The sequence below is a fragment of the Astatotilapia calliptera genome, chromosome 19 (genome assembly GCF_900246225.1).
Source record: "Astatotilapia calliptera chromosome 19, fAstCal1.2, whole genome shotgun sequence".
Classification (NCBI taxonomy): Eukaryota; Metazoa; Chordata; class Actinopteri; order Cichliformes; family Cichlidae; genus Astatotilapia; species Astatotilapia calliptera.
In genome coordinates, this window is record NC_039320.1 from 9513383 (window position 1) to 9528973 (window position 15591).

Below are 15591 nucleotides of genomic sequence, written 5' to 3' on the forward strand. Positions count from 1 at the left end.
CAACACCCCCCCCCCCCCCCCCCCCCCCCCCCCCCTCATGCCTAAGGCAAAGACGGGGACTTACCAAATACCACACTCATCCACGCACGCATAAACACAGACACATGAATATCGCCGGGCGAGTACTGAGGAGAGGGGAGCCGTCATTTGTCAACAAGGAACTTTGGCAGCTCACAGTTGCCATGGGAACTGTCTGTTGCCGAGGACTGGTTTTGCATCACAAGGTCCTCAAATTGGCTCCAAAGCCTCGGAGGTCCCACCCCTCCTCCACCCGGCTCACCTCCATCTCTCAGAGCTTCAAACATATTGTCAGGTTTTTCTTTTCTCCTCCGGTTTCTTTTTTCTTCTTGCTTTGCTGTCTGCTGCATTTCAATCCCCAGTCAAGTTTTCTAATTAGCAAGGACAGCGATAGATAGATAGATAGATAGATAGATAGATAGATAGATAGATAGATAGATAGATAGATAGATAGATAGATAGATAGATAGATAGATAGATAGATAGATAGATAGATAGATAGATAGATTCTTACACATCAGGGATCCCTTTAAACCAACAATCACAATACACAGTTTAAAATAACAAGGACTACAGCAGTGATTTGCCCTCTGCAAGTGCTTACAGATTGTTATGCCTGAATTTTCATCCATGTCACCGCAGCTCAAGCCCAACAAGTCGATCCCCGTAGGATCAATTTGATTCAGCTTACATAACATCCACAGTTCTCTGGCTGTTGTTGATGTTTCTGGGTCTCTCCCTCCAGCATAATGCGCCTGCATTTCAGGGCTCAAAGAAGCTGTTGGTGTTTGATAAACACTTGTAATGTGTAGGATTGTCCTCAATCCTGGACTGTGAAGCACGTCCCCTTCACCACCCCAGTGGATATTTCACGGTGCCAAGACAAAGTTTGTAAGACGGAAGATGAAAGAATGGTTTTATTGGGTAGGAAACCTGACTTTGGAGATGGCTGGTCTCAGCTAACCACGTTTTTCTCAGTGTTGTTCTGAATGGGGCAAACAAAGCTGATGCATGATAACACAGACTGGTGACAAAAGCTGTGCAGTGACACTGATTGGCTCATGAGGATACTTGAGATCTAATTAGCCTGTTTGAGTAGACTAGAGACTGTTTTGTTGCTTCGTAAATGATCATGCTTATTTGTTTAGATCTGGTTTAAAGAAAAGAAGAAACAAAACACTGGACAATAAATTTTTATTTTCACATTACAAGCTTGCTGAGCTCCTCAAAAGGTCCTCGGTGACTAATGTTGAACTTTCAAAAACTGCAGTTCCTCTAATGACCACTTGGGGCTGGCTTCAGAAGCAAGTCAATCCACGTATTGTCCCATGTTAAAAGCCATTAACATTATATATAATTGGATGCAAGGCCTAATTACTCTTTATCATGATTGATTGATTGATTGAATCTTTATTTTGAACATGTTGAAAAAGTATAAAAAAAAATAGAATTAAAAGAGACAAATGAACAAAGCAAACAAAAGGAAAACGAGCAACCACAACTCCAAATAACGTCCATGTTCAAAAAGGAGCAGGAAGAAGCATAAGCTTATTTAATCCCACCCCTTTTCCACTATCTAGTATCAATAGACTACAGAAATACCTCCTTGCAATTACATTATATGTTATGTGTAATTTTTTTTTTTTTTTAAATATATACACATATATGTTTCTATCTATCCATACATACGTATATACACACATACGCACATATACACATTTTCAATAACCCCATTAACACCTCAAGGATACACAGCCTACAATTATATATATATATATATATATATACCCATACCAACAAACCCGTGCATGCGCACACACATGAAAATATTAGACAAGAACACCCTATCAAATCTCTACCTTTTCCCTGTACCCTGTAAAAACCATATCCTTAAACCGCTTTTTAAACTGCGCCATGCTTGGACATTGCTTCATATCTTTACTTAGTCTGTTCCACAGCTTCACTCCACACACAGAGATGCAAAAACTTTTTAATGTTGTACGGATACGAGGATGTTTTAAATTTAATTCCCCCCTCAAATTGTATCCCCGTTCCCTTTTAGAAAACATTTTTAAATGATGATGCGGTAACACAAACATTTCCCTTGTGAGATCAATAAAGTATCCAACTATCTATGGTCTTTTTATGTGATGTGTAGCTGTCTTGTGGACATAAGAGCTGCCCATTCGGTTTTCCAGTAGGGACTCTGCGCTCTAAGATCTTTGACTAATTTTATATTTGACCCAAGATAACATCATTTTCAATATTACACAGAAACACCTTGCTTTCCAACTACAAGGAGCATTGCAGTGGCCGAAACGGAAACTAAAAGATTCCCAAACAGCCCACAAACTAACTTTGTCATTTATTAGATTTATTAGAATCCCCTTGTGTTTTTGCCCCCTTGTTTAAGTCCCCCTCGCTCTTCATGTGTTTCAGTAACGTCTTTGTCTCCTATCTCCTCCTCTTGTTTACATGTTTCTGTCCTTGTGTTTCAGTCGGTCTCCCATGTTTGTCCACTCAGGTTCTCCTTGTGTCTCTGTCCCAAGTCCCTCTCTGTCTTTATGTGCAAATGTCCCTTTTCTGTTCCCATGTTCCCCTCATGTTTATTCTTTATCTCCTGCCTATTATGTTTATCCATGTTCCCATGTTCCCTCGCTCCCTCTCTCTCTCACAGCAAGCTTGCGAGTCCCAGGTTATGTCTCTCCATGTTTACTGTTTTATTTTGAAGGCCTTGTGCTCCATGTTCAGTGTGTTTAGTGTTGCTTCCCCTGTGGCCTCACGCTCATTTGTATCAGCTGTTTCCCCATGTGTTTCCACTTCCCCTGATCACCTCCACTTGCTCCAAGCCAGTGTGCAAAAATGGAGCTCTTTCTGCTTGAAATGTATTTTTATGAAGTGGATGAAATTACAAAACTGGTGAGCGGTCCTGGTGTTGAGGAAAGACCGTGCTGGTGTGGCCAAAAAACACCTTTAACTGTAAACCTGCCAGCTGAAAGGTGCAAAGACATGACTGGAGACGCGACAATTATCCTCAACAGGAAATAGATGTCAGTTTGACATTTGTGAAGTTGGAGATTTGTGGTCAAAGTACACAGTGCAACTGGTCAGATCAGGATGTTGAGGGAAGGAATGAAACACAGCAGCTGTATCCATCCAAATTAAGGTAAGGTTTTCTCTTTTTCATGGGCCAGTTGGCAGTTTAATTCATGAGTGGGTATGGATTCACAAGTCTGATTCAGACTGGTTCCAGATCTGTCCAAACTGGTTCCTTCAACTTGACTGTATAAGCAACAGCAGTATACTAAACACTGCAGAGTATTTCCACACACATTTCAATCTTCCCTTGTCACACAACACAAGAGAGCGAAAAGGAGCACAAATATACGACTCTAAATAAAAGTTAATGTGGCTAATGTCACCAAATAAAGGAATTAACAGGAGTTTCCACTTGGCTGCGTAAAGGGAATGAATTGTTAAAGTGGATGATGCCAGTGTGTCTTTTGTTTGCTGAATATGCTGCTTTCAGTGACAGAACACAATTGTCATTTAAGGTCTTGCATATTAAACGTGACATTAATTACATTAACGACAGTTCATTAGTAACCTTTGCAATGCTTCAGCATTCAGACTCTGGCATTTAATTTCTTCTCTCGTTGGTCTTTAATCGCTGTTAAGTGTTGCTCTGATAGTGCAGCAGGGGATTGAGAGTCAGCCGCTCTCGTAATGTGAAGCAATATAAGCTTCCAGCATCCAGCTGCGAGTTTGAGGAGTAGCAAAATGAAGGGAGGAGGGCAGTGTGAAAGGCCACACCCTGTCTGAAGACTGATACCTTTGGCAGTAATTCAAGTTTCCTTGTTGAGGCCCTGAATCGCTCTTCTTGTTTCAGCATGTAGCAGCAATGAGGTCTGACGGACCTGAGAGGAAGAATGAGGTTAAATGTTGGAGGAGGGGAAAGATTGCCCGAGAGCATCCACAACATGTCCTCCTTTAACCTTGTTCTATATATGTTCTGCCGCATTCCCCGTTTTTTCCACCACGCTAACTGTACAACCCCTGAGATCAGCTGTTAAGCTACACATCTCTCCACCCCGGCCCACCGTCCTATTTCCTCAGGTCATGTCCTTTACTGTTCTGCACCACGGCTGCTTTGAACTGTCTGGAAAATATATATAGAATCATGAAGGGCGAGGATGGGGCGACAGAAATATTATGTAGTGGGGCCGCTAGCTTTGATGTAACCTTTTAATCTTGCTTGTACCAGCCATTTTCACTCTTTACGTCTGAATTTCAAATGCCAACCTTTTTTTCTTTTTTCTCTCGCTCCTCTTCTTGGCTGCATTTGTCACATGGAGAAAGGCAGGTCATCTGTGCTTGATTAATGCCATTCTATTGGTCTCTGGACTTGTTGTCTTTGACCCCAAGCACGATTTTACTGGCACTGTGTTTTGAAAGTGCATGTGAGGGGTGCAACTGAGCTGAAAGAAGTTAGCGGGTCATTTGAGCGCACAAACTGGTCAGTGGTCAAATTCAAATTGGTATTAAACACTTCCCTTTACCACCAGTCATTGTCACATGATTGTCAAGGGCCACAGCACAGCGGAAGATGCCTACAGATGCAGGGAAGTTTACTGGCCGTTGCACTACCATGAGTGCCCACTAGGACAAATATTTCCATGGTAACCTTCTGTTTCAGTAACTATCAAATGGAAAACTGAAGCCATCAACTGATTATTTGTTGAACTTGACTTAAAGTGTCTGTCTTGTTAAAAAAACAAACAAAAACAACAACAACATTCTCACTGGGGTTTAAAGAGTGTTGTATGTGAGACAGGGATCCAAGCGATGGTGCCAGAAATTCATGCGCAAAACATGAAACACCTCTGAAAGCCTCGCTCGAACATCTTGAACCGCTCAGTTTTATTTACAGTTGATATATCCATAAAAAGTCTTTTTCACATGCGATCAGAAAATTTCACAGAGGTTCATCACTGTCACCACTCACTGTATCCATACACGTGTAAATAAAGACTTAGAGCTTTCCCTGTGCCAGCATTCATCAAGGCAAAAACATGACTCAGACTGCCCTCTGAGTCATTTCTACAGCTCTTCTTAACCTCAAATACCCCGAAACTCCAGACTCTAATTGGCACTCGAACTAAATTCTTATTAGTTGGTTTCTTTGTCTCCTGTGTTTCTGTGGTTTAGTTCAGAATTATGGTTCCCAGTGTAACCAATTAAAGTGCAGAAAAACAAGAGAGAGTGCATAGAGATGGGTCAAAAGTACATTGCTGAACTATAAAACATATCATTACAGTGAGCGTGCAGTGATTCTTGGGTGGGCACTCACAATACTGATGCGCGAAATGGTTTTCACAGCAAGTTACAACAGCTATTCTTACCTCGCATTTAATTTCCAGTTATACCCAAGCCATCTTTTAAACTAACACAGGCACAATTATCACTTTCATTCTTAGCGAGCGATACGTAAACCAGTGCCTGTGCACCCATTTAGAAAAAGGAAAAGCAAACAGCATTTTAAAAGTTTTTTTAAAAAAAGGACCAATTTATCAATGGTTTTCTGAAATGCAGCAGCTAAACTGATACACAGAGTAGGGAGCGTTGTTAACAACACCCTCTGCAAATTTAGTGCAAATGGAGTTTGGTTAAATTTCCTGTCGCGCTTTGAATTTCCAATACAAGGGACTCGTCTCGCAATGCCATCGGGACTCGGAGTATGTTCCCTCAGTCGTTGCCAACTCAACGAGTCGGCAAAAACTGATCAGATTTATGAAAAAAGTAGAAAGTTTGAACTGCAACGTAAAACTAGTGCTAGCAGAAAGACTGTCATGAGTCCCACTCGAAACATTTCCTAGTTTCAAAGTAACCACGTTTACCAAGTTTAGCTTCAGCACTGCACAGACAACAATGCTTTGCGAATGGGTGAAAGACAAATAATGCTAGAGCTATTTAATTATTCTGCTCACTAACAAGCTAGGTAAGTGTCACATCACAGTCAATAATAAGATAGCTATGGCATTTTAATAATACAGCAAAGAATAATACAGCATTTATAAAGCAATTAATAATAAAGCAATTGACTTGCTTTAAACAATCTAATATTTTAGCTAAGGATAGCATCACCATCCTTTTAGGGGTGGCAAGAATGATATATTGTGGTATCTCTACTATTTTCACAAAAAGGTATGTACAGTTTTATGCAGTGACTCAAACTGTTAATGGTTAACTTAAGCTTAAATTCTTGGTGTTGTGGTGGTTATTTCAGCTAGACTATGATTCTTGTGGATGTGTGATGGTTTCTAGTGTTTGTGTGGCCAAGAAAGGTGTAAAGGCTTAGCTATTAACAGGCCACCGTGACTGAGACTCATGTAGCAATTAATGACTCACAGTCAGTGTTCCTGTCTGGGGCTGTTTTCCAAATGTTAATAAAACCCGTGTTCCTGTAGCTGTGACAATGTGTCAAAAATGCAAAATTTAAATCCCTCACAGTGACAATTCCTGAGTTAATTTATTACAAAGTTATTGCAAAACTAAATAAAACTAAACAGATAATAAGACTTTGACAGAGTCTACATGCAGCTTAGAAGCCCCCAACTGGAAAACATGAAGCTGTTAAGTAACATGTTAGCATTCCCTTTGTAAGCTCAAACCATCACTATGTGGACAGTCTCACTGAGCTTGCATGGCTGAGTCTTAGATCCTTCATTATCCCCTGGACAGGAACTGTTAAATAGACTGCCATTGATATACAGCTTTTGTTCTCAATTTGAGCAGTAAAACCAACTTTTGCGCACAAATATTTCAACATGCAGACTAGGCGAGCCAGAGATCAAAACATGCACTTGTGGACATGGAAAGTATAATGGAGGCCTTAGTCCTATCAATTAACTAGGCTACAGTAGTTATATTGAAATCCATTGTTGGGCTTTGGTATTGTCAGTTTCATTTTTCTCAGGCAAACATCAGTATTTCCCAGTTTTTCCCTAAATTCTCTAAAAATTTCATTCAAATCCTCGACCACTAAAAGGTTTAACAGTCCTGTAGGCACACATGAATTGTTATATTTTAATAGAAAACTCTGAGATAAGCGCATGAGCATTAATTGACTTCATGCAGGGTTAACTTCTCCCACTCCATATTGTTTAAAGGCTCATATGCAGAAGTTACTTTAATTCTTCTTTAACATTTAAACCGCATGGAAACTTCAAGCATCTCCAGGAGTAAAGTGTGTGTGTGCGAGTGTGAGTGTGTTCTGTACACCACTGGGAAAACTCACCAGGTGGCTTGAGTTAGGAGAATGGCTGTAGTTTCAGTGGTGTGTAGAAATGTATACGCCCCCCCCCCCCGTCTAAGTCAAACCCTTCGCCGCTCTCTTTGGGGCCCTCAAAGCCTCCAAACAATAGACGTAGTGTACTCGAGACTGTCACTGAAATGACCACTGCGAGAGCTTGCCTGTGTTAGCCTGCTTTGTCCCCATGTTAAAGTGACATCTGTATGTTCATTTCCATGTGCATTCTGGTTCGTTTGACAGTGTGTGTACACACTTTTTGCCATTTCTCAGTGAATTAAAGAGGCATTCTTTGAGCAGTGGGCGGCCCAGAGGAAGCACAGGGGCTTTCAGATGGTGTGGCAAGGTCGCTGTTTAACTTGGACAGCCTGGCTGTTATTTCTGTCTAACCTGTGGCAAGCTGGCAACACTCTCTGAAAGGAACCTGGAGGACTACCGGGAGGAAAACTAAGTGTGTAGTGTATGAATGGGAAGTGGCAAGATACAGACAGAAAGAGACGGAGACCTCACACACCAGAAAGTTAAACTAGAGTTTAACCAAAGGGGGAAAAAAAACAAACCGAATCAACGAGGCCCAGCGAGTCATAGCTGTTATGACTGTGTGTAACATGTTAATGTTAATGTGTTTCTACGGGAGTACCAGTGTGCCTATGAACATAAAAGGGCTGCGTGCATGTGTGTAAGTATTAATGATGGTGGTACAGCTTCACAGTAAGGCCACAGCAGTGTTTACTGAGCTATAAGTGGACACACAAGCTACAGTAGGGAGATTTGACTGCTGCACACACAAACACATGAGCGAATAGCCAAACAGAGTGTGTCTTCCATAGAAAAATATAATCTAACCAGCCAACATGTTAACATCAATTATACCTTGACTAACTATATACAAAGTGTCAAAGTCCAGAGGCTGTTATGAATAAAGTCAAGCCTGATTTCATGGAAAAACATGAAATGGTACTGAAAATACAATGTTTATGTTCATGAACAAGTTTACAAATTATCCTCTCACCTTTTTTTGTTAAAGACAAATTTTAATCCAAATCACCATCTTAGGCTCACTCTAACCATGTATCGTTGTTTTCTCAACATAGCTGGGAATTAATTAGAACACCAATACAAAAGAAAATGTATCAGTTCAATGTGGACTGTGTGTGGTCTCTTGTGTGGACACGATGAGTTACACCAAATATAGTCTTACACGATTAATCCTGGAAAACTTTAAATGGCTGTCAAACAAATCTGTTTAAAGAAAATTTAAAGAAGGCAAACAAAGACATGCAAATGCCTTTTTTATGGTTATACAATCAGTATCTCATGGTTCATATAAGAGGATCTAACTGAACCACAGCAACACAACACTGCTGTTAAAATTTCCCAGCCTTGATAAATATACAATATTATTACACATGACCAGATTTAAGCACTGTGACAGACTGGTGACCTGCCTCTCGTCCTATAGCAGCTACGATAGGCTATAGCCCCCCTGGCAACTCTGAATTGGATAAATGGAAGAGAACGGATAGATGGATGGATCAGGTTTAAATGCACATTTGTGGTGGTTTTCTTTTATATTTATATATTAAAAAAAAAAAAACACCCAGCACGCCCCTGCGGGCGGTTTATCCTTCAAGCTCGGGTCCTCTACCAGAAGCCTGGGAGCTTGAGGGTCCTGCGCAGTATCTTAGCTGTTCCCAGGACTGCGCTCTTCTGGACAGAGATCTCCGATGTTGTTCCCGGGATCTGCTGGAGCCACTCGCCTAGCTTGGGAGTCACTGCACCTAGTGCTCCGATTACCACGGGGACCACCGTTACCTTCACCCTCCACATCCTCTCGAGCTCTTCTCTGAGCCCTTGGTATTTCTCCAGTTTCTTATATATATATATATATATATATATATATATATATGAAAGTGTTTGAAGATGCTGGTTACAGCTTCTTCTACCAAATTCTTATTGCATTTGACCGGAGCTAGTACCCAGAGTCCTGTAGTTCATGTTTAATTGGGTGGATGCAAAAAAAACAAAGCTAAAGATAGATTTTAAAAAATCGATATTTGATTTGGTTGGATGTTCATGTCTTCCTATAGTTTTTTCTTTGTTTTGAAGCATTTGGCAGAATCTGAGCAGAATGCACTGGTATAGATCTGCCGTCATCCCGCTTCTGCTGTCAGCAGTGAAATTACCAATAAATACCAGTTTTCAAGTTCCAGTGGCACCCATGCATCTCAGCCATAACAGAAGCGCCACCATGTTTGTCTTTGCATCATAAGCTGTGCCTCTTTTCTCCATCTTTATTCTTTCCATCGTCACTCCACTGTTTTCTTTTTGGATTTTTTTTTTCCTCTGCTCTGCAGCCTGCAGCCTCTGTTTTCTTGGCTTACCGGGGATTTGTATTTTGTGGTGAACCCTCTGAGGTTCTGATCATAAAATCTTCTCCTCATTGTTGACAACATTTACCTCCAATCTGGAGAGCATTCTGGACTTGCTGTGCAGTCATGAAAATTGTTTTTCTTCACAAGGCAAATGATTTTCTCTACATCAACAACACTTTTTCTCATTTTTCTGTGTGCGCATGCACTGACAAACTGACAGCCTTTGATATCACTCCTCACTTGCATGCTCTTTACTCCACGAACTGACAGCACGTGGCAGAAAATGCGTTCACTGACAGAAAACACCAGCTCAGTCTAAGCAGAAAAGGTGTGAGCTCGACCAAATGGCTCAAGGCCAGAAACAGTTCAAACTTATTTGATAGCTTTGTAAATTTAACTACTGCAGGAGGGAGGAGGGCATACATCTTTGCCTTTTGACTCCATTTTACTAAAAGAAGCAGACTGACTGCAGTAAAATAATTAGAGTGGTGTTTCTTTGTAATGAAAGTAGACTTATGAAATGAGTAATAGCTTATTTTTCTCATCGTCTGAGCTTCGTTCAAGATTGGCCATCATTTTTATAGGTTATTATTTAGCAACAAAGTATTCAGTTACATTTGAACTTTTTTTTTTAGTCTGGGTACTCTGTGATATTAATCAACACATATCAGTAAAGTATAGAGTGGTGAATAAAAAATGAAATCTTAAGCTCTGAAAACTGCAGTTCCCCTAATAGCCACTTGGGGCATGCTCCATCAAACATGTTTACTGCCTGCTACAAAACAGTTTTGCTCAGTATTCAAGAGTCTATATGGGGGGATTTTATTTATAACTCATCCATCTAAATTTTAGTAAGGTTTAAATTTATAATTGATATGTGGATGTTGACATGCTTCATTTGATGGAATTGGATTTCTAGATGATGTTTTGTTTCCTCCAATATTCTCTAACGATATTAAAATTATACAACCAGTCGTGTTTTTTCCCTGGCAAGTTAACCATGATTCATGGCAGTTTTTGAAAATCAGTTTCAAAGAAGGCGCTGCACCAACAACCTCATAGTCGTTGCTTTGTTTATCTGCAAATGCATGTGAACTAACATGCCGAGCGGTTGTTCAACTTAAATAATTCCAAAGCAAATTGGAATGGAGAAGGCTAACCTTCAGAGTAAAAGTTGAGCTTCACCACAGTCATACCAACATGATTCTTTCATAAAACACAACATTTTGCTTTGAAAGCAAAACTTCTCCATGTATAGTTTGTGTTGCATTTTTCACAACTTCACTACAGCTCAGAGTAGCTGGACTACAATCAACCTCCTGCTACCAGTCAGGGAATACTAATATTTCCATTCACAACTGATACTTCCCAGATGACTGTAAATTGGTCTGTAGGCTTGTGTGACTGGAGTCTTAATCCTACATTATCACTATGAGTATTACACATCACAAATGGCAGTCATGTTAACATCACATGAGTAGTGGTCACATGATTAGGACTGGAATTCTTTTTGCAGCCGCTGTATCTGCCCCCTGGTGGCCATCAAAAAGAATGTAGGTTTAAGGTGATTAAAAAAACATAATATATTTTATTACAGCACTTAGAGCATACTGTAAGTATTAAAGTGCTGTGCTGCATTGGTTTGAATCATATCAATCTAATAAACTCCAATCTGTTCATGTAAATGGAGAGGCTTCTTCACATCTAAGGTTAATTATGGAGTTCAACATGGTTCCATGCTTGGACCCATTCCGTTTACATTATACATGCTTCCCTTAGACAGTATCATTAGAAGGCATAGTATATATTTTCACTGCTACTGTATGCAGATGATCCCAACTTTATCTATCCATGAAGCTGAATAGCACACCAATTTGTTAAACTGCAGTTTTTCCTTCCTACTGTTGCCAAAGCTCTTGCTCATAGGGGTCATTTGATTGTTGGGGGTTTTTCTGTTTTCTCTGCATTATTGTAGGATCTTTACCTTACACTATAAGCAGCCTTCAGGCAACTGTCGTTGTGATTTGGCGCTAAACATTATTGAAATTGAATTATTGAAAATTCGTTGTTTTTCATTTTAAAAACCTGGAAGCTACGTCTGTCTTTTGCCTTGAGTTATGTCTCAGCGCAGTCACCTGAATCTCCAAACTATTTTTTTGTTAAAAAGTAGTTTTATGCAAGAGTACAGCCAGACTCTATTTCACCAAGTGGATATCTATACTACATCACACACAGACATCTTGGACCTAATGTCATAGCTTTTGTTTCTTCATGTTCGTTTAATACTCTTAGTTTGAAGGTTTTAAAATTATTTCCAAACAAGACCCGTAACAAGAAGGCCCTTTAAAGACAAGGCTACATTCAGCTTTTATGTACAGCCAAAGGACAAAAAATATGTAGCTGACCTAATACTTATGGTCTGGACAGCAACTAAAAACATAATCTCACCATTAGATGTAGACACACTTATTTCACTTAAGTTCCCGTTACATAAAGAGAAAACTATGAGAACACATTTTACTCAGAGCAAGGAAAAAAAACAGTGCACCTACAAATCCGTCTCAGTGTTTACTCAAACATTCCCTCAAGGATTGATTACATCTTGAATTGGTTTGGTCCACATGCAATCCTTTTCTAATAAATAAACCATATTGATTTTCCTATGTGTTCATCTGTGGGTGGGTGTGTTTGTTTTGTTTGTTTTATTTGTTTAGGTCCCCCCAAAAAACACAAGCGTTGTCCAGCAGTGGGCCCCCAGCCAGTGTGTTTCCTTCACTCGCCAGGGTTTATTGTTCCTCGGGCTCTCTCTGCTCGGCAGGAGGATGTTGTCTGTTTCTTGATTTTCTTACCAGCCTCTCTCTCTCTGTCTCACTTACACACACATATACAGACAGACACACACACACAGACAGACACACGTACGTACACAGACAGACACACACGTACGTACACACACACACACTATTCATGTGGGAAAGAATGGGCCCACTCTGGATTAAACTATTCCCCTGCATAACACTAGACAAGGCATTTAATATCTCCAACCTTCTCTGTCCAAACAGTGACTTGGCACAGGCTGAGTGGAGGGCTGGAAAATCCCAGAGCTGCTGTAGAGTTTTTGGTGTGACCCACTCTTTTATTATAACGATTCCATAAATGCTTACAGACCCTTAACTTGGCCCATCCCCATGAGCGATTTCAAGAAACCCATGAGGCACAGATTCAAACACATTTTGTACACATGACACATCAAAGTAAGCACACATACATGCATAAAAAAATAACCCTCAGTGTCAAAGGTGAATTTACAGAAAACGCAGTTTATATATTCTTTAACTTCGTATTGGATGTTCCAGCAGCAGCAGCTGGGGAAAGGACAGCTGGGACTTTTTAGTATTGCTGCTTCGCTCACACACACACACACACACACACACACACACACACACACACACACACACACACACACACACACACACACACACACACACACACACACACACACACACACACACAGAGAAACTGAAAATTGAGAGCTAGTAAGAAGGAATCACATGACACGCATACTAAAACATGATTTCTCATGCACCCTGGAAAGCAAACAATTGGTAAAGATGTGAGGGGAAAGAAAGCAGTTCAACAAATTTATAGAAAGCCATTAAGCTCGATAGATTTATCTTATTTTATTTTACTCTAACCGGCGCTGTTTCTCCTGTTGAGGCTAATAGAGGCCATCAAAGCACTCAGATGTCCTCACCTCACTCTACCATTTCAAGGCACTTAACTTGTGCTCTGGCCAGCTTTGGAAGCTCAGTTAGGAATTTATTCCCCCCTCTCCTTTTCCCTCCCTTCCCCCTGTTTCTTACATCTGGAAAATCATAATCTGGCAGCTTACATTGGAAGCAACTAAAGCCAGTTAGATATTGTCTGACTTTTCCCTCCCTTTTCTTTCTCTGCTTTTTTTTTTCTTTCAACACCTCTGGGTTCTGTTTTTTCCTCTCTCACTTCAGCAGTTTTTCCTCTTTACATGCTTTCGTTGTCCTCAGTTTTCTCTTGAAGTTTTTCCTGGAAGGTGTTTTTGGCAAAGGCGTGAAAGTGAATTTTAACCTTGGTTCTCACCTGCCTTCTATTTTCCTTTCTTTCTATCATCTTTTTTTTTTTTTTTTTTTTTTTACAGTGTCCTTTTCTATTTTAAGAAAGTCCCAAATGTTTGATGTTCGTACACACCTATCACTTCATCTGCTTTGTTAGCAGTATCGGCTGCTTTTGCTTTGCTCTTATGTTCACCTCATCTCATCCAGCGTTCTGAGATGAGCTGAGAAAGTGCAAACCAGATGAGCAGGCATGTCAGAAGCCAAAAAATTGCCAACATCATTAATGCTATTATGGTATTGCATAACGCAAGTGTTGCATTTGATCATAGTTTGGTATCTTGCAACATTTTTATATTACAAAAGTGACATCATCCAATGGTTTTGGGCAAAGCTTAGCAGGCGTAATTGACTCCGGTTGCTTGTGTTGGACACCTGCCAAAACGGCAACCACACCCCTTATTCTAGTATGTAGGCGGATCATTTATTAAAAAAATATTTTAAATTAAAAAACAAACAAAAAAAAAACGTCACCAACTCCCAAATCAATAAGGAGAAGAAAACCATCCACAGAGGTCAAAACCATTTGCTGTAACCGTGTTTAAATATGCACTTCAGGGCTGTAAAATCGGGTATTTTTAACTCTGCAGCCTGTGGGGAATCCCTTTGGTCTCAAGTGGCACCGTTACAAAGTGGTGGCCTTGAACAAAATATAAAACGCACACCACACATGGACATTGCAGTAATGTTAGAGAATTACTAAAATTCAATGTATTTTGACATAGCAGTGACGTTTTATCAAAGGTGGGGAAATGTTATTCTATTGTGTTGTTAAAGTTTAGATTTACATTAAAATAGGTGTTGGATAAATATGCAGTCCTAAGAGAATTTTGTTTGTAGGGTCAGTCGTTATTTGAGAACCATTTGAAATATCTCTATTAATGTGCAAAGCTCTCATTAAAAACAGAAGACATTTTTAATTAACACTAATTTGTTCACTGTATAAATTTATGCACTTCATGTTAGATTTGGAGCTTTAGTTTTATTCTACACAGCATGATTTTTAAATGGTTTTTACAGGTACCGCACACTCATAAAAAATACTTCGGTCTATATATTAAATGCTTTATTTGTCTTGGGTAAAGCTGAAAACTTGCTTTAAATGTAAAGCTAGCTCAGGCTTGTTAGCTTGGCTTACCTTAGCACAAAGACTGGGGATGGGAAGAATCCTCTCCCAAATAGCAAAACGAAAGAAATCAAAGAAAGGTTTAAATAATGATAACAAGAAATAGAGAACAAAGAACTAATTGGATTTTTACCGGCCACTAAGCAAAGCTGAAGGGATGTTATTAGCAATTAGCATTAGCACATTGGCAATGTCCAAACAATGTGTTGGCATTTATTCCCCCTCCCACTAAGTTTTGAGATTTGTGGTACATATAGTACTTTTTAATATATCTTTTAAAAAGATATTTATGGTATGTTTAAGTAGCTAAAAGACATTAAAAAGCTTTCTGTGGAACTGATTCCATACAAACGGCAATAACTGCAGCTTTAAATATACTTGTATTATAACTATAGATTATTACATTCATTAAGTGTGTCGTAAAAACATGTGAGTAAATGAAGAGTTGCAGTATGAAATATTAAGGCAAATGTGTTGGGTTATGTTCAGTATGTTTTCCTAATCTGCCACATTTGATCTGGAAGCTGTCACAGAAATATAAAAACCTGAGAAAGTATTACAGTGCTCACTAGAATAAAGTACACATTGAACACATTGGTTACATATTGGTTCAAA